Source organism: Pezoporus occidentalis, unplaced genomic scaffold, assembly GCF_034315485.1.
Source record: "Pezoporus occidentalis ecotype Australia unplaced genomic scaffold, CSIRO_AGI_Poc_V1 ctg11, whole genome shotgun sequence".
NCBI lineage: Eukaryota > Metazoa > Chordata > Aves > Psittaciformes > Psittacidae > Pezoporus > Pezoporus occidentalis.
The window spans coordinates 12,138,588-12,164,286 of record NW_026912886.1 but is presented as its reverse complement, the minus strand read 5'-3'; the positions used below and the strand labels follow the sequence as shown (position 1 = coordinate 12,164,286).

The following is a 25,699-nucleotide window of genomic DNA, read 5'->3' as shown; positions in this document are numbered from 1 at the left end:
ATGACAGCTCCATTTTTCAAGAACAGCTGAATGTGCATTTCTCTCATCGGGGGTCAAATGATCCACCATCCCAAATATATAATTTGCTCTTGAGTATAGATCAAGTCTCAGTCTTGGGCTCAGAGCACAGACACGGCTAAAAGTGGCCTTGATAAGAGATAGTGCTCTGGAGGTGCCAAGCAAAGATATCCACACAGGGAAGGGGAATATCTCTTCTAGGTACCTCTCTAGTGCAATCCAGTTGATGAACCCTAGATGCTCAAGGTCTTGATGAGGGAAAAAGAGCAGGCTACAGGAGACAACCAGCCACATGAAGTCAGATATTCAGGCAGCCAAAAAAACAGAGAAAGGATGAAAACTCGCACACCTTCTATTTCTTCCACCTTTAACACGCCTATCCTACCTCAAACAGCGCATTGACAAAACTCAATATTAGGATAGAGCTTGAGCATTTTTGCACCCTATTGTCACATATTTCCAGGCAAGACTCTTCTGAAACTAAATATTTCCCCTGCAAATACCTGTGAAATGTCACTCTCCTGCAAATTTCCACCACTCAGCTGCTGAAAGAGTCAAAAACTAAAGCCCTGGACTAAACCGGGGCAATGCTCCTGGATGAACCTCCACCATCTTGCTGAAAGGATTCTCATGTCGACCGCTTGGGAAAAGCGGGGCTAAGACAAAGGGGAGCTGAAAGCCTGGGGCTTGAACTGAAACTATAAAAGGAACAAAAGTAGGAGCAACAAAACTCTACGGACTCCTTTGGCACCCAAGGAGGAAGCTTAAAACACAGCCAGCGTCTCTCAGCCTTCCCCCCCCCCCCCATCTTCTTCTAAGAAGAAAAAAAGAAAGGAGAAAAGACAGCTCTTAGAAACAATCTCTTTCTGTGTAAGCTGTTGCCAGAGTCAGAGAATAAGCCAGCGTTTCTGTGCCAGCCCATTCACATGGCCAGGTGAAAAGAAACTCATTCCTTTACAGCCTGTGCTGCCCCACACAACATCTGCTGAGAAAGTGGGATGGGAAACACCAAAAAGGGGAGAAGAGAACAGCCGAGGCCTTCAGGTTAGAAGGGCAGGCTGTTCCCACCAGGGAGCCCCTCTTTCACTTGCAGACAACTGCTGCATTTGACATTTCAATGGGAACTGAGGCAGAGCAGGAGGGAGGGCGACGGAGGAGGGGGAGGTGGCAGAGCACACATAAAGGGACCCAAGTGAGAAAAAGCAAAGAGACAAGAATTCTGCATCTCTTTCATTGCTGCTTTCAGGGGTTTTCCCCCATAATATGAGAGTCGGGAGAAAGAGGAGAGTTTCTTTTAAAATGAGAGGTCTGGCGCTGTAAAAAAAACTTCGAGATGAATCAATTTTATGGGGCTTACAGGGCAAAACTCATTTTTTTGTCAGCCCCCTTTCTTGTGTTTTCAATGAGAAGGGAAAAGGATTTACATAAAATAAACAACAAGAATGAATAGGAGCAAACCCTGCCATGGGCACCAACAGTGGATGCTTTTAGAAAGTTACACGAATGTTGTTTCGGTGCTCAGCATTGTCTGAAGGTTCAACACAGACACATTCATCCCGGGGAGCAATTCTGGAATCCCGATCGCTTCATACAAACCTCTCAATGAGAGCTGCATGCTTTTTTAAACCTGCTTTAGAGAAACTTTCATCCAAACACATCAGAGTATTTTGTAAAGGCTTCAAAGCAGCCCTGTGCCATAAAAAGGGTATTATCTCCATTTGACAGAACAGGAAACTGAGGCCCAAAGGGAATCACTCAGACAGCATCCAGAAATGAATCACTGGTGAAGCCTGGAATAAAACTGGTTCCCTGGAGCACCACACTCATCTGCAGTGGATGCAGAAGTGGCCTTGGCTAAGTAAGAGTCTCTGCTGGGGTTTATGGTAAGTCCAAATATGCAAACCAAAAAAAAACAAGGCCTAAAACATTCATATCTACAAGTGGTAGATAGGGATTCATAGTCACAACAGTCCAGGGAAGTTTGGAGGAACCTTTCAGCATTGGGTGAAGAGATAAGCAAATGGCTGAGGTGGGAAGATGGTAGAGGAGAGCCCAGAGCAGCTTCCTTGAAGGCAATGTAGGAAGGTTGGGGCTCTCACTCTTCTGAGGTGCAACGTGGGATCAGCTTCCACAAATGGAGTGGGATAAGAAATATTACATCCACAATTACTTCAGGTTTGCTTCTTTCTCTGTAAGGATTTCCATGAATTCCTCTAACATTAAGGGAAGCAAAAAAAAAGAAACCCAGAAAGCTTGCAAGGTTAACACCACGCTCAACATTCAACACGTGCTGTACAAGTCAGTAGTGCCTTGCTATTTGCTTAGGACCAGGGTCATGCACAGGAGAGAGGCTCCAAAAAGCCACAAAGCCCTGAATGTGTGAGCAATAACTCAGAAGCAAGGATTACGAGGTTAAAATGCTTTGTGTTCAGCTGGAATCAGCCTAGAGAGAGTTCAGCATCACTTATGCTTTTGTGTGTCAGAAATTGCCAATCTTTGATCCTTCCTGACTGCTCCTGACTCAACATTACCTCCTTTGTGCCTCTGCTCCTCACGATACACATACACACAAACCAGTGAGCTACCGGTTAATAGGCCAGTTTGCACTAGGACAGAATTAAGAGTGAAGAAACAAAGCCACAGGTGTTTCCCAGTAACATGTATGCATCACTTATCACAATGAGGAATCACAGCCTGCACCTCCCTCCTACCAACACATCCTCATGGCTTTAACCAGCACTCTCCAGGCTTCCAACCTCCACAATCTTCATTTTCACTCTTTTGCCAGTCACAGGCATCCACAAGCAGATTTAACTGAATATTCATAGTGCCCATCAGAAGGCATGGAGAGAACTTGATCATTTATTTTGGAGTGCTTTGGTGGTTTATTTAAAGTGAGAAAAACATCTACAAAAATTTCTGTCACTGGCAACAAGAAAATCTTTACCAACCTTTCTTCATCTTTGGAGGTTAAAACATGAACCCTGTTTTAAAGGGACTTGCATGTAATATGTATTTTCTGCATTTGTCACACCCTCAGCAAGTCCAGCACCATGGCATAGCAGGTATCAGAGTCCTGTGCAATCCTAAAACCTCTCCACCATGCTTGGAGGAAATGGCAAATGCTTTCCATTCCATCTTTTCCTTCCCTCACACCCCCAGTGAGGGCAAAGGAAGTTTTCCTGTGCTAGAAAGGAACCTAGGGCACTCTCCAAAACTGCAGGAATGCTTCAGCCCATCATCTGAAAAATCCCAATTTTATACTGGAGGAACATTTAAGAGTATTTTCCCAGCACCAAAATAAGGAATGTTCCCAAGGATGGGAGGTTTTGCTGCCTGTCCAAACTCTCCACTGAAGTCCAGTACATGTGAGCATCCTAAGGGGTGAATCTGGATGAGTGCAAGGCAATCCAGGCTGCACTCTGCTGTACCACTAACACCCAAAGCAAGGAGCTGTTGGCACCTCTGAACTGTGTGGCTCTATTTTCCATCTGCAAAACAGGAATAAAAACCTACCCAATCTCAACACATTGAAACCCTGTGCAGATGATAAAGCTGCAAAGTGCTGATGAGGTTAAATCCCTTCCTGGTGCCTCACAAGCAGCTCTCAGGGAGGAGACAACAGATAGAGAAGGACTTTATTTTCTAACTATAATAAAGTTGCCCTTATTATTGCAGTTTTGGCAGCAGTAATATAATTTCGGAAGTTATCTATATCCCAGTTTATCCCCACCCTTTAATGCCCAGGAGAAGTGACTAATTGAGTGACAACAGAGCAGAGCCACTACAACTCTTGCAGCCTCCATAGTAGGTGATGAGGACAAGTCCATGCATCTTTTCCCATATGGAGCTGAAGCCACATCCCAGTGCCCGGTCTGAGAGGCTTCACTGTTTCGGCTGCCACGTTTTATAACACATACTCAGAAACCAGATATCTGTGGAGTAATGGTGAGTAATGTACTGGCTGCTATCTGCCTCGTTGAAAGGGTGATAAGAGTCGGTCAGAGATAGTCCTGCTTCCCAAATTAGATAGCTAAACCATCAGGCCCTTGGAAAATTAACACCACAGGCTCCTCCCCACCATCACCTTCCTCCTCACAGATAAGCACCTGAGCATTGCTAGCACAACATTAACTGCAGCATCAGTCCCTGGTCTTTAAAGAGTCATGACTCACAGACAAGATCATGAAATTCATTTATACTTAATTCAATTTTTCTATTAAAAGGCTCATTTGAATGCGCTTTCAGTTTTCTCCTCACTGCTGGGCTAGAAATGAGTTTTTAAATGGAAAACGCAATGAAGAGAGAAGCTGCTTTTCCTACAGCAGTTGGAATTCAGTGAAATCTTTCAACCTGCAGGAAAGGCACAACTTTCTCTAAGCCAAAAGATATGGCAACAACACGTCTATCAAAAGCATTCCTCAGGTTAAGGCGTTTTCCCTGTGCTTGGCTCAAGCCAAGTTTTTAAGCTGTAGTTCATACATTATGCCCACAAAAACAACTGCCTCAGAGTCACAGCAGTGTGATGAGTTTGCTCTGCTGCAGCACTTGACCCATGTTTTCACACTGCCAACTGATTTGGGCCAATAACATCAGCCAGAGGCAGGTACCTAGGTGAGTGATGAGGAAAAGCAATGACATCTGGACCCATCACTGCTATTTGCTTCAAGGACCAGAGCCATGTTCTGGAGATGGTTGGCCCCTACTTTGAAACCCTCCCAGTGCTTGTGGTAGAGGTCAGGCAGGGATCTCAGATGGTTCAGACTGGTTGGAATAGGAAACTGTATGGTGATGAGAAATCTTGGTTGTGTTCACAGTGCTGTCCCCAGCACTCTTTGGCAACAAGCAACTTAAAAATGTCTCAAGTGAGCTCTGAGATAGGGCAGAAACTTCGGTTGGAGAGAAAAAACAAACAAACAATCACTCTACAAACATCTCAGAATGGAAAAATCATTAAGAACTTGACACTGAAAATACTCTGGATTTGGCATTTTGGTGCTCTGTGCTCTTGTTGTCCTTCATCAGCTTTATCTGCCTTGGGCATGAAATACTGTAGATCCGCACCTCCCAGAAGCAATGGAGATGAAAGATTTGGGGTTCAGCACTACCTGAAGACCAAGGCGACCACAAAGCTGAGACCAGACTTCAGCCAAACCTTCCTGTGAGCAGTGAGCAATTGCACCGCAGTTTTGGTATTTGCACGCTCCTGGAGCAAGGACCATTTTTGTTCAGCTCTTAACACCAGCTCAGCACCATCTAATTTTCCATCTCTGAAGGAATGCTCTGGTTTGCCAGGTTAACTCTGGGCAGAGCCATGTGCTATTTGGATGGAGACCCATGAGCTACAAGAGCTGAATTTGGAGCCTCTTTCACCTACCATTCCCCAGTCACATTCTGAGAACTCAAGGAAGGGAGTGAATAATCAGAGAACAAGTTTTAAAGAGAAATACAGTGAATTCATCTGTAAGATGTACATGGGTAACCTACCTGCTGGCTGTTACCATTAGCAATTTTTTAAGCTGATTTAAAGCAGATGAAAGCCCTGAAGGCTAAAGTCTGCTAATTCACCCCCCACCTACCCACCAGCTCCAGAAATAAATCTTGTGGGTTTGGAAATAGCTCCTTCCCCACCTCTAACCACAGGCTTGACAGTCCCAGCCAAGCCTCTCTGTTTCATTAGCTCCTGGATCATTCATACACATACAAATATGCATACATAGGCACACACATACAAAGAGCTGCCCACTTACAAACCTGACAGGTAAAATTATTCCCTCCTTCTACAGCCCTCCTAATTGCCTCCCCTGGGCTCTTGCGAAGTGCAAACGTCACTGGCTAAATATTAAGTTCACGCAGTGTCACCATTATGCCTTTCATTAAAGCAATATCTGTCTCATAGCTCACCGTATATGCTCCTTCTAATTTCACTGTTAGGACCCACATGCAGCGCGCAACTTTCCAGTCCAACTTTGAATCATTATGCCAATTCCCCTCAGTTATTTAATGATAATTTTCTCAGGAACCACTTGAAAAACAAGGGTGAGGTTTTTGCTAAAGCACATTTTACCCCGGCATGCATACATGTGCCTTTTCTTGATTTGCCCAGAAACAGCTGGTAATTCAAGATCCCATTCATTCAATACCATTAAAATGGAGTCCTATTAGAAGGTTTACAGTTTTTACCATCTTAAATCTCCACGCTGGAAGCTTGTCATGGCGTCATAGTCTGAACAGAAGTGAATTTCACAGTGAGTTTTCAGAAGTGAATTTTCCCATCAGAGAAGGGTCATCTCCGCAGCTGCTGTTGTTTATGCCTCCTGAAATCCAAATGGAGAAACACGCCACCTGTGAGGAACAGCAATGATTTTAATTGGATTGCATTTACTATCAAGAGATAAATAAGCAACAGAAATAGTTAGTGTCAGTAGTCCTTTTTTTGCAAACTGGGACCTGTAACAATTGCTCCCGAGTTCAGGATGCAAACCAGCCTTTCCCAAATACCTTTTGAACCCCACCTCTGACAGGACCTTAAAAGTTGAGGAGTCAGCACTGAGACAGAAGAAACTGTAAGAAATGGACTTAACCAGAAAACACTTGAAAATGGAAAAGGAAGTAAATCTGGCTGCTATAGGTTACTCAGCAAACAGCAATGCCAAAGTAGGATCTATTGTGCTAATGCACAGAATTCTATAGCCTGATGATTTGCAAAGCAAGTTAATAGAATAACAATTAACAAAATGAACTATCCTCAAATTGTTTGGATTAATGGTAAGCAGTGAGCAACATGGTAGCTGTTCTCTGCTTTTTGGAGGTGCGGATAGCAGAAACAAAGCACGCAAACCCAGCTGCATGAGCCTGGGCTAGTATTTATAACGTCGAATTGCCAAAATGTTCTCAGCAGCTTTGAAAACCAGACCACGGTGTTCACATCCCACCAAGGATTTGGAAACTTGAGATTGGAAAGGGTATGACTAGGAACATTGGATATAAAACACTACAGTATCACAAAGCACACACTGACTCTGCAATTGATTTCTTTCAACAGTTGAATCTCTTGGTTGCAGATTGAACAGGGAGTCAATAATTCCCATTTCTATTTCCAACACCATCAATAAGAATATCTGGGAGGATTTCTTCCAGGAAAGATAGTCTTCAAATCCTTTCATGTGGGATGCCAATTTGTCAATGTTGGTTTATGACACTGAAGTCTTTGCATTAATAAGACAAAAGCAGGAGCCCCAGGAGCTCAGTGCACAGCCTGGGTGTCAGGACAGTTATTTTCCGGCACCCACCACCACTGAGCACAGCCATGGGTGGCTCAAACAGCCCCCTGTGCTCCAGTTGTTACAGGCCAGAGTGCAATCCTCATTCAGACTGTAAACCAGCACTTTAGCGATTGTGACAGAACATTTAGGATGCAAGCAAGTCTAATGAGACCAGTTGCTACATCTGTAATAGGTAGCTATGAATTTACACTCCTCCTTCTTTCAAAATGCATGATCTTCACCCAAGAATATGGAAGCGCTTTTGCTCCCCCCTGACAAATACCTAAGCCTAGTCAAAGGTGAAGGTATGCATACATTTATTCCAGCTGTGGGCTGTATCTGCAGATGAAATACCATTTTTTCTGGGGCTGACAGAAAAGGGTGCTGGAAAAAAATGTGTCAAAGGAAAATAAAACAAACCAGTCAGGCAATAGCTAGAAACTAAAAGCTGTTTCCCACCACAGGTGTCTTATTTCCCCTGAGGGCCACCTCTTGCTGTCCCCCCCCCCTTCCAGATGCTACAACTCAAGAGGCAGTGGGATGGGTTAAGTGACTGGAGCAAGTCATGCTCTCCCTCCTTCCCCCTCCTTCTATTCCTCCTGCTAGCAGAGGCAGGCCAGACACAAGCCACTTTCAGCTAACACACCTTACTCCTTTACCCAGCCATATAATGATGTTTAAAATACCCTCAGAAGATGCTTTTCACTACACGTAATAATGGACACTTGCAGGACTCTGCTGCAATTAGTAGATTGCCGCCCCCCACTGAGGATAATGAATAAGGAGGTACCCAATATGGAAGAACAAGAAGGGGAGACAGAAGTAAGAATAGAATTTTCAGCCTCAGGTGTTCAGGCACTTGAGGGTAAAAGCACCTCCTTGCTTTATGGTTCTGGAGGGTTGGAGAAGGTACAATTTGTACAGAGAGAAAAGGAGACACACAGCTAGATCCAACGTGTCCATACTTGTTCCTTTCTTGTATGCACCAGGGGAGCAGAAACCATTTTGCAAGCTGGTCCCCATCCCCCAGTACGGGTTTTTCCTTCCCTTGTTGTTGCAGTCAGACACTGGCCATGCTATCATGCAATGCACAGCCCCACCAAACTGAGATTAGCTGCTAATGCACCTCCATGGACAGGCTTTTTGTAGAAAGGGCTCTGGAGCATGTCCTCTTCTCTAAGGAGAGCTGTTGCACCGATTTGTGAAAGCAGAGGCCCCCAAGAAAACATCTAACTGCTTTTGGTTAGTAATGTGGAAACAGGAGCCTGGCCAGCTCTTACAAAACACACTTTTGACACTGATCTCCCAAACAGGAACAGACTTGTTCTGGCTGCACATACGTGTACACACACCCACATACACAGATGTGAGAGGAAAACTTGGATCTTCTGGGCTCCAGCCACCAGTGCTAGCCCAGCCTCCACCACCATAACCCACCGCTGCAGCTGGTTGGGGTTCAGCTCTGGCTCATGCTTGGTGTCCAAGGCACCAAAGTGTCTGTCAATGACCATGAAGGGGACCCACTCCCATGGGCTGCAAGCGCTGATAGGACTGGGAAACACAGGGAGGAAGAGATGAGAGTCTCCATCCATCAAATGAGGCAGCCAAATGAATTGCCCTTTTCAAGAGCTGCAAGTGTTCCAAGTGCAAATCTTTCAAAGTTTGTGACGATAAATTTCCCCCCCATCCTATTAATAAAACATAACAGCAATTCTGAGAATCATGGCCTATTATCTAAAGTCTTAAAATGACAGAGGAATCAAAAGAAAGGTGAAATATAGGACTGGAGGAATCAGTTCGGGGGGTTGCAACGTGCCTGTGTGGCACACAAGCAAAACGCAATAGATTTAGTGGTTTCTCAGAAAAACAACACGAGAATGGCTTATTGTTAAAAAAGCTTTCAAATGCACATTTTAAGTTGTTCTCAGGGCACATATGTCAGTCATTTGCACAGCTCAAAAAATCACGGTGATTTGCCATGTAAGCCTGCAGAAGAGACAGGTTGGACGTACCCAACTCCTGCCACTCCTATGCTACAACTGCCATGAAGTTTGCAGGTTCTACCACCCAAAAGCAACAGGACTCATGGCAGGAGGTACAATAAGGATCACAAAGCACATGTTGGTCTCTGCCACTATTAGACTAGGCAGGGAAAACTATTTTTAATGGTTTTCCCCATAGGAGGTGCATAAAAAAAAGCCTGAACTTAACTAAAGGCTTAAAAAGGTTTGAGACAAAAAAAAAAGAGTAGTCTGACTTTTGCTGGGGTTTTCTTGGGAGAGCAAAATTACAGCCAAGTTCATATTTTATTTCCCTTTTTTTGCTACTTTTGTAGGAATTTGAAATTTAGGACAAGTCAATAAGTTCATGCTTTTACTCTTTTCCCTTTTCTTCTAATGATGGCATCATTATTCCTTCTTCCCTTACCTTTCTCTCGTTATCCAGAAGTTGAATTCCCCAGAACAGCCTTACTTACACAACCCCTAACAAAAACCCTGCTCTACTCCCTCCTTGCATCCAGCCACTAATGCAAAAACTACTCATGACTTAATGATGCTTCTCCATGCTTCATTAGCTTTTATCAGTATGGAAATCAGGATTCATTTAGAGTTCTTCAGACCTGTCACTGGAGATGGGCATGGGGGAACAGGATAAATTTCTGGCTTTCTCAGTGTCATCGGGCTTGTTGCCATTGATTTCAGGGGTGTCAGAAATGTCACCCATGGAGATTTCAGCGATAGGCTGCTGAGTCTGATCCAGCCTCAATTAGCAGCTGCCTGATAATTGTTGACATTGGAAAGCTATGAAGTAAATCGGGGGCCTTGATCCAATGAACCATAAAAATAAATAATAACCATAAAACTACGTCTGCACTATAAAAATCTCACATGATTGCCAGTAACGATGTCTGCTATTTATATACGCTACCTGGCTGGGGAGGTTTCTGCACTTAGATGCGGAACAGAATCTGCCTTAGCCATCTTTATGGGAAGGTGAAGAGTTGAGCAGGCAGTGAACCAGCGCTATTATCTTGCATTGCCCTTAGTATAACCCAAATCAGGGTTTAGATGTTGTGGGTTGATCAGTCATTGTATCTCTGCCCATGGGGTCTTTCAAAAAGGCAGGTTTCAAGCACTTTTTCAAAGTTCCAGGGGTCAGATTCAAGCCCTCCTCCAGCCCTAAATGACCTATGAAATGTGGTGGCAAATCCAGGGGGTAGCTTCAAATTTGCTTTGAGCACATCTCCGAAGGAAAGCATGACACCACTCAGACTTTTGCTTTGATTTATCTTTCCCATCACCTTTGCTGTTGCTTTAGCGTGCATAAATGTATTTTAAGAAAGAATGTAGCTGCCAAAACAAGTTTCAGATCAGAACCTCCTGGGTTATAATTGCTTTTTCCCCATATGACAACTGACTTGAGACAACCTGGACTTGTTAAAATGATCTGACGCTTTACCAACCCTGGATGTGGCCGATTCTCAATAAGCCACCAGGCAAAGAACAACTTAGTCATTTAAAGACTTCAGTGCTGAAGAACTGGTCTTCTTTTCCCAGCTCCTCTGCCAGTCCTGTGCAGCTCAGTAGGACTGAAACATCAGAAAAGCTTTTAGTGGTTTATTTAGGTTCCAGTCCTACACGCCTTTGTACATCAAATTCCCATTGCCTCTGAACTGCAGAGGAAAAGCCTGGAAGTTTTCTTCGTGCTCCTCTAGTTTGTACACACAGAGTTTCTGATGCTTTCCTACCTGCACCAAATATAATACAGTGTTTGCAAAGAGCTGCGAGATCCCTGAACAGAAGATGACAAGAGTATAAAGTTATCATTTGCAAACAGCCTATTGATGTTTCTCCAGAGCAGCCAAATTCATACAATACCAAGCCCTTGCCCGTGTTCCACGTAATTTATTCAACACTCAGACTACATTTCATTTAATCAAGACGTATCGTATCGTCCCTTTCACCTGAAAGGAACACTGAAGTTATAATGAAAACAGGTCAATATATCAAGTACCAGCAACTTTTCCTGTGTTTCTGCTAGTCCCTGAAAGCCAAAAAAGAGCAGATGGTTTCCCTTCTTGGTCTTCTTGCTCCTCAGTTGATACCTGTATTGATACCACAATGAACTTGGAATAGAGAAGTTTTTATTACATTTGTTCAGAGCAGAACTGGTTACAATTTTCCCCTCAACTAAAAGTGTGTTTTCATGCAAATAAACAGAACTGTCAAAGGAGATGTGACCATCTGGTCCTGCGTCCTGACTCCAATGGGGATCAACCCCAGCTGTTTCAGGGGAGGCTTGTTCCCAATCCCCTTCTATAACAAGCCAGTTTGCATCCTGAAACCAGGGCTTCCCTCCCCTCCAAGCTTGAGAGAAATTGCAGGTTTCTAACTTGGTTTCTTTTTTACATTTTACCAGAATCCCCCAATACTTCATGCTGTGCTTTCAGAACAGTACTGCAGTTAACGGGGAGTCACCTTTTGTGCCCCTGAACTGTTTACAGCCTTCTGTGACATGCTTAACAGAGAAATAGTCCATGCCAGGACAGATACATCCATACTGGCTATATCCTTCCCAAGATTTCATCAGAAGTTCAGCTGCCTTCATACTGTATATAAAACATCACATCCCCTTTCCCAGGGGGTTGCTGGAATTGCCATTCTGATCTCTAATGAGGGAAGGAACTGGAACACTGTAAACTCACAACTTTGCCCTCTTCATGTAAATCAAAGCACAGCTGCAAAATTTGGGAACAGAAAAAAAAAAAGGGGGGGGGGGGAGAACCCTCCAACCACACACATCCAAAAATATAAATACTCCTGGCTAGTAAATGTCACTTGACACTCTCACATCAAACCTGCCATCAGCCCCAGCATTTAAAGCAGAAACACTGCTGGGGTTGGGTTCACAAATCTGTCCCTAGCACTAATTTACAAGTAACCCTTCTATATTAATTATTCTTAAGTATGCCACAATGACACATTAAATTTGCATGCAAAAGCCCAGCTAAAGCCTGAACAAGCCAAGACCTCTGAGAAAGCGCTGCACATAAGAGAAATGCATTGTTTTAAATAACTACCTACTGCTGAGCTGGGGCACAGAACATATTTGGAAGCAGTAAAACTGCTGGAGAGAAGCAAAACAATGCATTCGGGTCCTGCTAACATTGAAACAAACGAACAAACATACATTCAGGTTGGTATAAGATGGCTGGGCTTTTATACTCAAATAAATGCAAGTGTATATTTGCTTAGTCTGCTGATCCCTGGAGGTGGGGGTGTTATCTCTGCCTTGGTCACAGCTGTTGCAAACATGTGGAAAATGCAGGTAGCAGAAACCATTCCAGTTCCCCAGAGGCAAAGCAGTTGCAGGGACTATCCATAGTTCAGTGAAGCTCTAAATCAAGTTAGCAAGCACGGGCCCTGTTGTGATTTGCATGGACCTTCCCACAGCGCACCAGGCTGGTTTTACCTCATAACAGATACCATCAATGCTAAGCAAATTGCTTGCATAATTATGCATATTTGCACAGTGCTGTCAGTTGCAGCTGATGTCACTGGCTGATTATCTTTATCCCAATTATTTCATCAATGGAAGCTTGGTTATTCTATTTGTGACTCATCCTGCAGCATTTATTATACACTGTGCCACCCCAGGTGTACCTTTAACACATGCTTTATTGCCACAGACATGTTGTTTCAGATGGGGATGGGAAGGGAAAGATGTCTGGCTGAATTCACCTTTCCCACCCTATGGAATGCTATTAATTATAATTTATGTGTCATTAATCACAAGGTACTAGTATTTATAAAGCAGTCAGTCATCCACATACCAGTTATAAAAGCATCAAATCTTATCATGCCCTGATGAATCAGGGTTCAGTATATTTTAGGTTTACCATAATCGGCTGGCAAAGGCTTGCTTTCAAGCAAGATACTGTTTATTTTTACATTGTTGATGAACAAACATTAGGATTTTTTTTGTAGGACAAAAAGGGAGGTTCACTGCTCCAGCAAGTGGAGTGATCCCAGAGCAAATTGTTTGTCCTTAGTGCTGTCACCAAAAGCAGCATGCAGGGAACACTTAACTGTTCGTTACATCACACTGCCCATCCAAAAAAATGGATTAACGTACACATTATACCATCCCTCTTCAGGCATGTTATCACAAAGATGCTTCCTCAGGGCATGAAATCACAAGTTCACATACAGGAGATACACAAGAAACAGATTGGCAGGGGATGGGGAGGACCTGTAGTATTTCATGTGATGATCTTTATGTCCTCAACATAAAAAGGACATGGAACTGTTGGAACAAGTCCAGAGAAGGGCCATAAGGATGATCAGGGGACTGGAGCACCTCCCATATGAAGACAGGCTGAGAAAGTTGGGGCTGTTCAGCCTGGAGAAGAGAAGGCTGCATGGAGACCTCATGGCAGCCTTCCAGTATCTGAAGGGGGCCTATAGGGATGCTGGGGAGGGACTCCTCATTAGGAACTGTAGTGACAGGACAAGGGGTAACGGGTTAAAACTTAAACAGGGGAAGTTTAGGTTGGATATAAGGAGGAAATTCTTTCCTGTTAGGGTGGTGAGGCACTGGAATGGGTTGCCCTGGGAGGTTGTGAATGCTCCATCCCTGGCAGTGTTCAAGACCAGGTTGGACAAGGCCTTGGGTGATATGGTTTAGTGTGAGGTGTCCCTGTCCACAGCAGGGGGGTTGGAACTGCATGATATTAAGGTCTTTTCCAACCCTAACGATGCTATGATTCTATGATCTCCAAGACAGGCTGCAGGAGATGGTGGGCTGATGAGATCTACCCAAACCACAACAGTTTGGAACGAAGGTAAGGGGTGAAGGGGCCTGGCTCTGGTATGGGTTGCTGGTTCCCATCCCACTTTGGTAGCCTTATGAAAGGAAGAGTATTAAAAGCCAAAGTGTGGCCATGAGGGGACACACAGGACCTGCACACTTGACTTCAAAAGCCAGCAGGCACTGAAAGCCAGGCTGTACCTGCAGTCTGTGGACAACAGACTCAATTCTCCAGGGACTGAAAGGTCCATGAAGCCTCTGACCTACAGCTCCCTGGTTCAAAACCCAAACAGATTCAGTGAGTGATCAAAAGCATTTCCCACCTGGCTGTTGTTTGCATCTAAGTAAAAATAGGAAAGTCTCGCTGCAATTCTTAGCTGCTCACAGTGCAACAGCCACCTTTCAGTGCTCAACAGCAAGATCTTCAGTGGCAGCCCTGCACCTTTGAGAACAACAAAACCTGCAGTGCAAGCAAGACTCATGATGGGGTCACCAACCCCCAGCTGTCTGGTACCATGAGCACACAGAGCCATGAAATACTTCCCTGGAACCAGCTTAATATCTACACCAGAAAATTAAATCCATCATTATAACCCTGATGAAAATAAATCCAGGGAAAGACCCCACTTAGTCAAGGTGGAACAGGACTGGGAAGACAGAAGTATGAGCTGGAAGTCCCAGCCCACAGCAGGTAAACCTTCGCTCTGCGACATCACCGGGTTGGATCCTCCAGCACCATGAATAAAATCATGGAATCATTTAGGTTGGGAAAGACCCTCAAGGTCACCCAGTCCAGGCATTAACAGGATTGGCTGCATCCTGGGAACCTGATTTTCCCATGAATATCACAAACTTGGGGCTTTTTGCAACAACCCTATACATCTGCCACTCAGGTATTCTGAAATCCAAGGAAGAACAACCCTTGCTGCTCTCCCAGCATGACCATGACTCATCCTTCAGAGAAAGGCCTGGACAATTAAGAGCATCTGTCAGTAAAGCCACTGACAGATGACTCTCATGGCTCTGCACACACATCCTTTGGTCCACAGCTTTGGCAACTCTGGAGTGTTCAGGAAATAGATTACTCTGCAGCAGTCTGCCCCCAGCTTGTTTCCCTAGCAAGTACACTTAATAAGGAGCCTGTTAGAGGCCATGGTTACAGAGCACTCCTGATCTGTGGAGCAATCAGGCTACATTATGGTGTTGATCATTAATTATTGGGGAGGGAAGAAGGGCAGGCTTAAATTAAAAGCAAAACCAGAGCTCATTAGGCACATAGTAAATGGGGAGTAAAGACAAAGGCACTCAGCTCCTCCCTATAACTGTACCTAGGACTAAGGGATCAGGGCTCTCGTGCTACCTCACAGTGCTGCTCTTTCTCAGCAGGTAACTCCACATTTCTGCTTCTCCCTAGACCCAGGGCCCTGTTTCTTTGTCAGAAGAGCAGTTTTGTTGTCAGATGTAACCCCTTCAGGGCACAGCTGAAGATGCTCACACATGATGCTTCATCAAGCATAAGGAGCCAGGTTTAGTGATGCAGGGTGTCCTGTGAACCAGCCCAGGCAAACACTGTCTCTTCCCAATCACCCTTAAACCCCTGGAAAACAATGTGCTCAGGGGAGCCTGTGGTGCTGCTGCAATGACACAGGGAGATGAGAAGAGGTGAGGGCTGAAGCTGAGCCTGGGAAGGGAAGAAGGTGTGTAATATGTTGTATATTTGAACCTAAGTCTAGCTTATAGCACATGTTGTTCAAGTGAAGCTCCATGAGCTTTCCTTGAATAAGTTTTCAGATTAAATTGCTTCAGAAATGTATCCACCACTTTTTACCATCCTTGATGTTTTCTTCAAGACCTCCTTATTTCCAGAGATTTAGCGTAGGATTAGCCAAGCTCCGAGGTGTGAGCATACAGACACGTTCTCTACAGTCTCAGCCAAGAGGTCTCATCCCATTTTTGCTACCTATTCCAGCACCCACCCAACCATCCAAACAAACTTGTCGCTATTCACTTTTTCCCAGCCCACACAGACAGTGCAAGAAATTGCTGGTAACAATAAGAAATGAAGCCTTTATCCCCAGTAACCTTCTGGAAGGAAGTGCTGCAGAGCACAGGAAGCCTCTGGCACACCCAGGCCTTCCACAAGCGGCCAGTCCAGCAAGAGCATTTGGCTGGTGAGCAAGCTGCAGCTCACCTCTGGCCAGCCCTTACACCGATGGAAACCACTGACTCAAACCTGGGTTCCCTGACTGGTCTCCCTATGCATCCAAGGAACCCAGCTTTGTCAACCCCCTGGAGCCCTCCAATATTCATTTCAAGCTTCCCACTCTGTTTTGCAAAGCAAGCTGGGCTCTTCCTGAGTATTCCAACCAAGAAAAGAGTAATGTTCCGCAAAAATCACAGTATCTTAGCATCTGAAGCCAAATCTCACTTAGTGTACATGCCCCAGAAGAGGACCCTCAGCCTTGGTAGATCTCATGGAATATCTCCACTACCAAACCCCAAGGGAAGCTGCAGTGTCCCTCAGGTCAAAGCAGGGCCATTCTCATGCCTTTTCCCAGGACTGCAGGGAGGAAAATAGCAAGAGCAAAAGCACAGACAGGTCTTTTGTGTCTGAGCTGCCCGTCATTGTGCAGCCAGATGTGAGCAGAGTTTAAAGAGATGGATTTATATGACTGCCTTGCCAGACCAGGCTCGGGTGCTTTCTCCAAGCTTAGGTAAAGACATAAGAAATGCATCCATTCCTCTGTCTGCTTTAACTCATGGAAGGAAGAAGAGCTTGACTTTAATTACGCCTATAAAAAAGCTGCACTCCCTGCATAAGGACTTACAGAAACTTAACATAGGGTTACCCAGAACAAAGGAAAACCTGACACGTAAGATAGAGCTGACACCACTGTTTCTTACAGAGAACTGCAAAATAACCACATTTCACACTGTCAGCTCGGAAGGGTCGCTTTCCTCCTAGATGGAGTCATGCAACCACCTCATGCACTGCTGTACGTGAGTGTCAGAGACAAATCTGAACCAAAAATCTAATGAATCCAGCTAATTCATTATTGGACAGAGGTATGTGTTTCAGTTTTATTTCATCTTTTTTCCTTCCAAGCCAAGCACACCAGATGGCCAATACCACTCTCATTGCTAGGTACTACTCAGTCACTTCCATTTGATATTTGCCATGAAGAATTAATACAATTAGGTCAGGATGTAAAGACATCATATTATTCATGGCAATAAGCCCAGATTTACTTCTTATTCCTCCTGCGAATGCCTGCAGCCCAGTGAGGTCAGAATACAGGTCCCTTTTAGCTCCAGTGAGCTGAGCTGCTTCATGTCTCATTGCACAGCACTTGTGCAGCTGCAGCTCCTGATCCCCTTCCATAGGGAACAGAGTCAAATTCAGCTGCAAAAGAAGCCTTTCTAAAAGATCTCCAAGTACTTGCTTAACGAAAGGATGGTGCCCTTGTCCTCTCTCATTTTCCAAGTTTTATTTTCCTTTTTCAGTCACTACAAAGGATACAAGCAATATGAACAGAGAACTGGTGACAAGCACTAGACAGTCTTTGGTGGCCAAGCCCTCAGCTAGGGTCTCACAAGAGCACAGGAGGGAGAACTATGAACATGCACTTACATATCCCATCTTGGTGCTCCTACTTATCCCATCTTGGTGCTCATCCCTGACTGCTCACCCAGAAGTGAATAAGTGGATCAGCTATTTGTCACTGCTTAAAAATCACTGTTGGTTTTTCTTTCCTTTTATTTCTCATATTTAAAGTAATTGAAATACCAGCACTCAGGTTTACCTGGGAAGGATAGTTCCTCTCTGTTCCCCTCTCAGGGCACATTCCCTATTCTGACTAACAATGACTGTGGCTCACTTTACATATATTCTTTCTCAAGGTTTCAGGCTGTAAGCAAAGCTGGGATTGCCCAGTGACATATGGGAGATCAAGTCTTGGCTTTTCTCTCTCATAAAAAACACATACAAGGCATGACTTTAGTCAAGTCACTTGCCTTTTTTCTGTGCCATAGATACCCTGCCCCTACCAAAAGTTCAAGCCAAAAAAAATCAAAGCTACTCACTATGCAAAGAGCAGGAAGGCAAAGGTGGAAGCAGAATGCTTCCAGCCTGCAGGGCAGGCTGAAAGCCAACCTGAGACCTGCCCCCAGGCAGCTGAGGGACCAGAGTGACTGCAGAGTCCCACACAGGCATCCCCAGAGCTAACCCCCAAGCTGGGCTCTGCTCCCACACTGCAAACAACACCCCACAGACCTGCCCACAAGGCAAACCCTCTGCTGCAAACCACGCAGTGGCTCTGCTCCGCTTCCTCCAGCTACTTACAATTCAAGACATCTGTGTTTACTCCGTGACCCATAACGGAGCTGTTTTCCCTGGAAGGGCTCCATCTCTGCCTCACTCCTGGTGCCTACCATGTGTCCATCGAGCCCCCCCCAAGATCTGCACACAGCTATTTTCAGCACCCTCCCCATGTGCTAAAGGCAATTCATGTTCTGGGACACATGGCAAGGACTGCAGAAATATTTCCTGTTGGTCCAAAGGGAGGCTTCTCCAGCAAAAAAAAAAACAAACAACACATAATAGTGCTTCAAAGACCCCCTTCCCCATGCACAGCACAGCACACAAGGCAGATACAGTACTCAATTTGCTTTTGACACCACAAAGTGAAAACCCTACAGAGAGCCAGAAAGCTTAACAGGTCAATCGTCTAATCTATTGTAACACAATTTCTAAGGCAAAATACACTTGTTTGCACTTCGTGTTGTTACACAAGGGGAATGCAACCTTCTTGCCTGATCTCCAGATACAGCAGACTAGCCAAAATTCACTGGACATGAACCTAAACCCCAAACCTGTTTCTAAACAGACAGCTCAGCCGTAGCCTTCATTGCTGGTCCCATCTCCTGTTGTCACACAACATAAAGCAGACATGGTCCCTCTCAGGACTTGCTGCTCAATACTGTCACACAGGGGAAAAATGAAGGTAAGATGACCAAGTTGTCATCCCACCACCTCCCTGTGGCAAGACACTAAGGAACACTAACTCACTGACCAGGACCAACCTCCATAATTATGTCCTTCACATCCACGTAAATCCTTTCTCATGCTTTCCCATTTCACTTTGTGAGCCCCAGGGGCATAAAAAAAGATTAAAATGCTTATTATTATTAATATCATCATTATATAGTGGGGAGATCAGAAAGCACAGGTAGCAATGGGGGCTGAGTGGAGCAGCTCCATTGGGTGGATGGAAAGAAGCAGGAAGGAGAAGGGGTTTGCAGGGAGCAGCTTAAGGAAGGAAGGCTGTACCAGATCCCAATGACTCCTTCCAGCATGGAAGTGAACATTTCTCCCCTTCCTGCAGGACTCTGTTTCTCTGTGCTGAGATTGCCTCACCACCCTGACAGGCAGGAGGTGCTTGGCTGGGACTGGAGCCCATCCTGGCTAAACCCCAAACACAGGCAAGCAGAGAGTGCAGGGCAGAAGGGGCTTTGAAGGCTGACAGCCTCAGGTGTGAACGTGTGACTGCAGACATACCTGAAAAGCAGGAGCAGGAGATTTGTTACCTGGAGAGGGCTGATGCTTGATGAGTGATGTCTTCATCCAGCTGTCCAAGAGGGGGTTATTTTGCCTGCAGGCACCTTCTGCCTCATCAGGGCCAAGAGCCCACATACAAGACCTTTTAAGGTCCTGAAGACATCTGTGAGAGAGGGAGAGGACTAAGGAGGGGGGAATATTAGCTGGGGAAAGGGTGCCTCTCCCATTTCCGTGTCAGCTGTTGGGGAGACATGGAAGGCCCTGCGGAGCTCCTGCCTGCCTGCACACCCCTCAGCATGGGACCTGCAGAAACACGTTCCCCCTCTGAACGGTCTCATGTCACTGCTCTGGCAGCCAGCCCTCGCAGGGGGGACTGCTGAGCAGACACAGCTCTGGAGAACAGGCAGAGCAGGACAGATGGGGTCTGCAGCATTCTCCCAATTTCCAGAAGGTTTTCTTTCCAGTGGAGGGGCATTCCTCTGGATACAGAATGCCAGGCTAATGGCAACAAGCCTGGCTTTCTGAGGACCTGTCAGAGACAACTAACAAGTACCCCATGTGCTGCGAGATGAAAGCCAAAGGGAGGATTTCGGAAGAGAACATTTGGGTATGTTACGGCTAAGAGCAAGAGCCTGAAGGAAAGGCAGTTGTGCAGGAAAGGTGGGTTCCTTGGCATCATCCCACCCATACTGCTGGACGGTCCAGCGACCTCAGAGAAATGAGCATATTACTCTCTGCTCCACTCCCCTTATCCGTAAATCCAGGCTGGTTCATTACCACTGCATTTTTAGAGTCAACACATGAGGTTTAATTTATTAGTGCCCATAAAATCCTTTGCGTTCCAGGGTGGGAGTTTTCTGCAGCACAAACCTCACTGCAGCCTTCTGCTGCCAAAGCACGCCTGCCACTTCTTGGTGTTCACCAGACCACAGCAAGACACTTCCCGGGTAGCACCAGAATGAGATATTTTCCTCAGATGGAGTTCACTTTTCCTTCCTCTCACATGGGTTTTAGACTTCACGAAACACACCTCAGAGATCCCCACCTCCTCACCATGCAACCACAGCTACAAGACTGGGGCACTTCGCAGGCTCCAGCTCTCTCTGGTGAGGATGCAGCCCAAAACACGGCACCTCTGCTGCAAGTGGAAACAAGACCAGTCACCATGCTGAGAGGTTACCTCTTATTCCAGAGAAGGCCTGGACATCAGCGGAAACAGGATGAGAGCTACTGATACTTCAAAAGGGCACACACTGCTTGGCCATCAGATGGGAACAGTCTCCATTCACTCCTTACACTTCCTGGATTTCAGCTAGGGCATCATGCTCCCAAAGACAGGGTCAGGCAAGGACCCTGGGCAACAAGAAAAGGCAGGGACACAGCCAAAGACAAGTCAAGGTAAATGACATAAACAGGCACTCCCTGCCTGCTCTGTTCAGTTGGAGTCTCTCGGGAATACTGCCAGGTTTGGCTAATCCCCCTTTAGAAACACATTTCAAGCACTGTTTCTGAAGGTCCTCAAGGCAAGATAGCTTCAGCTATAAACCTTTGGGCTAAAGAGTGAAACCCAACCACGCTCAATTTACCTTCCCACCTGAGGGCACATCAGTGTTACACTGGCTTCTGGAGTTCCAGGTTTATGGCTCTACAACACAGGACAGGATAATGGACGCTCTTGCATCTTGTCTGAAAGATGCAAGACCAGAGGGATTTTCCTAGTCTACATGAGGAAGGAGATTGAAGGCAGCATTATGGGAAAGAGAAATTCCTTGTGTTTGCACTCAAACAATACCCCAGATGCTACTTCCCATTGCCACTACATGGGGAGATGCAGGGGACTAGAGCAGGGTAAAGAACATCAAATGAAGATGAAAAGGAACCAGAGAGAGCCTCATGCTCTACAACTGGATACCAGTTACAGGTCTACTCTTGAACATTCCCATATCTTTTCCAGTAAATACATTTCCACTTGATGCAGGCCCCTCCGAGCTACCCTCAAGCTACCCAGAGGACCCCAAGACTTGCACACTCACCCCCCAGCCAGACTCACCGCAAGCCATTGCAGAAGGGTTAAAAGGCTTCCCATATGGCTCTCATTGCTCTTCCTTTTATCCTGGTCATGCCCAGCAGGCAAAGGAGAGCTGGAGGAGGTAGGGAAGAGGTAGGGGGGTTGGAGAGGGTTAAACTTGAGTGAAGCAGGGAAATAGCCTGGCCATGGGTTTTGCCACAGCCAGCGAGAAGGCTGCCTGCCTCAGGGGACTATTAAAGGACTATGGTGACTTTCATCTCCAGGTCACTAGTTCAAATCTGGTCCAAGTCAGGGACAACAAAGGTATTATGTGAAATTAATTGCTGGTCTCAAGTCCAATTCCTAGTACATGTGTGTCCATTTCAGTTAAAACTTGCACCAGCTAAAGGCCGCTCAAGCACAGGGGCAGAGAAGTGAAGGGTGATGAAGCTCCCGCCTCATCCCCAGATGGAAACCTGCCTTCGGCAAAGGTCAGTGTGATCAAACAGTGCTTGTTGTCCTGCTCTCTCCATTTCCAGAGGTATTGTTCTCACATCACGTATGCTTTTGTGGAGAAGTAATTTCAAGATGTCTCAGGTTCACATACCCTGAGTCAATAATTTAGAGTAATAAGTAACCCCTAACATGAAGCTGGAATCTTTGTTTCCCAAAAGAAAATGTCTGAGACAACAGGACAATGTCAGATGGGGAGATTTATAGGGCAGGGACAGCCTTTTAGTTCTAATCTTGCACAACAGCTCCTCACCGTGCACAGGAATAAGGGCAGGCTGGAGGACCCCTCACTGTTTTGAGCCATTACTGGACAGCACCACTTCTTGCTCCTGGCAAGAACCAGTACTCTCATTGCTCTGCTAAAGAAGAGAAGTGAAAACATTTGAGGTAAAGCCACTCACCAAGGTGTTTAAAAAACAAACCTAAATATCAACATCCTTTTCAAGTCACATTCACGGAAAACTGTCTCGGCTGCTTCAACAGAGCAGGAAACCACTGGACACAAGCAAGAAGGTGCACAACAAATTGGCCATGTTAGCAAACCAACAGTTCACACCAGCGGTGCTCCAGATGGTACCTCCATCCCATCACGTGAGACATGGGGAAAAACACACCATGAACCTGCCTTAATTGTTCCCATGGTGCCTTCAGGGCTGCCAGAAAACAGCTGTACCGAGTACAAAAGGGCATTTGATAGTCTTGCTGGACAGTGTGCTCACAGAAGAGCAATGTAAACACACTGCTCAGGAGGCTGAGCCATGACTTCAAGAGCTCCCAGCATTTATTTTCCATCTTTAAACTAAGCAACACAGCTCTACCCAGGTCTCACACTGGAGCAGGCAGTTGAAGGACTGCACTCCAGCCACCAGGACAGGCTGACCCCTCGGCAACGCTCACCCATGACACACACCAGCTCCCTCATGCTGAGCAGAAGCAATACCTTGTTTAATTTCTCTGTTGAAAATCACAGCAGATGGCCCCAGCTGGGAAATGGTGCTCTCCCCTGCAGTTCCAGCTGCATCTCTCCTGTCTGCTTGCCTCTCCCAATTAGAAGCAAATCTGCCTCCTGTCAGGCAGCAGTTCATTCTGCCCCTACAGCCCACCCCATACTGGCTCCCATTTAAAAATAAAAGATTGCCTTTTCCAAGCTGCTTTTTGCTGCGTGCACTGACAATAATTCTGTGGAAATTGGTTGTAGCCACCGCTGATGACCATTAGCTTGCTGACCTGTTTTGACTTCACCATCAGCTTTGAATATCAAATCAGTGATTAACGACTTCCAGTAATGACCCTGCCAGAAGCATCCCTGTGTTTCTCCAAGAAGGTACCCTCTGAACTAGATCATTACAGGAGCTTGTCATTTGTCAGCAATTTAAAAGCTGATAAGTCAGCAGTGTGCACTCAGGAATGAGACTGTGCTGGTTTCAGTGATGTCTATTGTACTTTTCCTTTTTCACTGGCAGACGTAGATACAACTTAAATGGTTAAGACCAGCCTTGTTTGGTTAACATCATCTGAGATATTAGTATGAGGAGAGTCACTCCTTACTTGCCCCTTTCTGAAAGCATCTAATATTGACCATCTACAGCTGTGATTCAAAAAATACATCAAGTCTAGATTTTGTTGCCCAGTTGTAGCTCAAAGACATGATAAAAATGATACAGAATACAGTTCTACTCATTTTTTCCCACCGCCAAAAAATGTTGGCAGATTAATTCTGACAGATCAGGTGTCTGTGTTGCATTAAATAGCGTTCAACTTGCTACACATCTACTTCCTCAGCATACAAGAGTAAAAAACCAGTGCAAGTTCTGTACATGCCCAGATCAGCCGTATCACTGACTGGTCCACTGCACAAAGCCAGTACTAATGAATACAAAAGTACAACCTCACAAGAACTCTGGGCAAACCAGGCCTTTGGTCTGCTCAGGTACCTTAAGCTCTTCATAGAAGAATAAAGCTTTGACAATGCAACAAAGCCCAGACCAGAAAACCCAACCAGAGGCAATACATGCACCCTAACGAGAACATCCAGTCATTCCTTTGATACTTTTACAGGGGCTTTCTAAAGAGCTCCCTGGAGCTGCATCAAGACCAAGCACTGCAAAGAGCAGGTGAGCCATGCTTGGAACCTGCCTTTACATCTGCAAGAGCTTTATGGTCCTGGAGAGAAAAAGAGAGGAAGAGGGGATGCTTTAATGAGGTTTTTACCAGTGCCCAGCACTGCAGAGAAGTTGTATGATGCTTGCTACACCCCTTCATCCTGCAGGAAAGGAAAACCCTTTGTGTGAAGAATTTAAAGGGCTCTGAGACATCGAAGGTACCATCTTTCAACAGATGGCTGGGGCCATGAAGCAATTCCACAAGCAAAGGAAAAATATCCAGTATTTTCAGAAAACAAAAAGCAAAATAAACAGCAACAAAACTCCACCCACCAAATGCATTATGCCCTTACAGACTTGATTCATCTAGGAGAAGACAGCTAATTAGGCTTGCTGGATTGCATTTGGGGCACAACTTTTCCTTACCTCAGTTCCTTCTTCGTTGCAAAGTGTTAGCTCTCACTCAAAGACAGGCAGAAATTCCTATTTCCTTTGGACACATCTATTCCAACTGTGAGCAACAGCTGTAATAATGAAGTCCCAGGAGGAAGGAAACCATCAGGCAAAACCTGTCATTCACATCAGTATCACCAGCACGCTCACAGACACAGAGAAAAAAGCTGCTCTTCTCAACCCTGTTTCTCCTGAACATAACACTGACACAGAGCCCAACACTTGATACAGCAGCGCGTACAGAGCTATCTCTGCTTGCTTACCGTGGAAGTGCCACAGTAGAAGCAGAAAGGTGCAACTTTCTTTTCCTTACAAGCAGTAGAACAAGCAGACACCAGTTAGGAAGCCCTGACAAGTCTCCCTTCTCCTACCTGTCTTGGGAACTTTCTTCAAAGCAGTTTTGCTTGCTCCACTGCAGTCTCATTCCCCACCACAGAGCTCTCTTGGGTTGGTTTTTGAATCCTTCCACTTGATTCGAAGCAAGTTTCCAAATCATAAAAACTCAAATACCAATAACTAAACCTTTCCTCCTTTTAAGCAACAACTATTGCCTTTCCAACCTTCCTTTAGGAGGTTCAACGAACAACAGCTTCCTCCAAGGACCCAATCAGAGGTTCTTATCAATTAGGGCAATTGGCACCCAGCTGAGCCTATCTCCCAGCTGGGACCCATTAACACCCAATTAAGACAATCCCAGGCCCTGCCCTCCTCCCTCTTAGAGTTCTCCTCTCTATCAATGCACAGATCTGCACAAACCCCTCTCAAAGCCATGTTGTTGTCAACCCATGGCATGTCTGGAAAGGCAAGGATAATAATAATGAGTGTAATGCACAGGCTGTGTTCTCAGGGTGTTCTAGCATTCAAACTGTAATCAGCATTGCCCCCATGACACACACAGGACAACACCAGACTCCTGAGGGAAAAGCAGAGGTTTGGAAGGTGTGGGGTGCCCCCAAGCAAAGCTAGCTTGCTC

The 25,699-nt window shown here is 45.5% G+C and overlaps 1 long non-coding RNA gene across 1 annotated transcript; it reads right to left on the bottom strand.

Annotated features, from left to right (window-relative positions):
* Window positions 1-2,256: 2,256 nt before the first annotated feature.
* LOC134170161 (uncharacterized) lies at window positions 2,257-25,421 on the bottom strand. Its single transcript, XR_009967142.1, has 3 exons — window positions 25,098-25,421; window positions 6,202-6,363; window positions 2,257-3,509 (listed from the first exon to the last, which is right to left on the bottom strand). It is a non-coding gene; the product is annotated as an uncharacterized LOC134170161 (long non-coding RNA).
* Window positions 25,422-25,699: the final 278 nt, after the last annotated feature.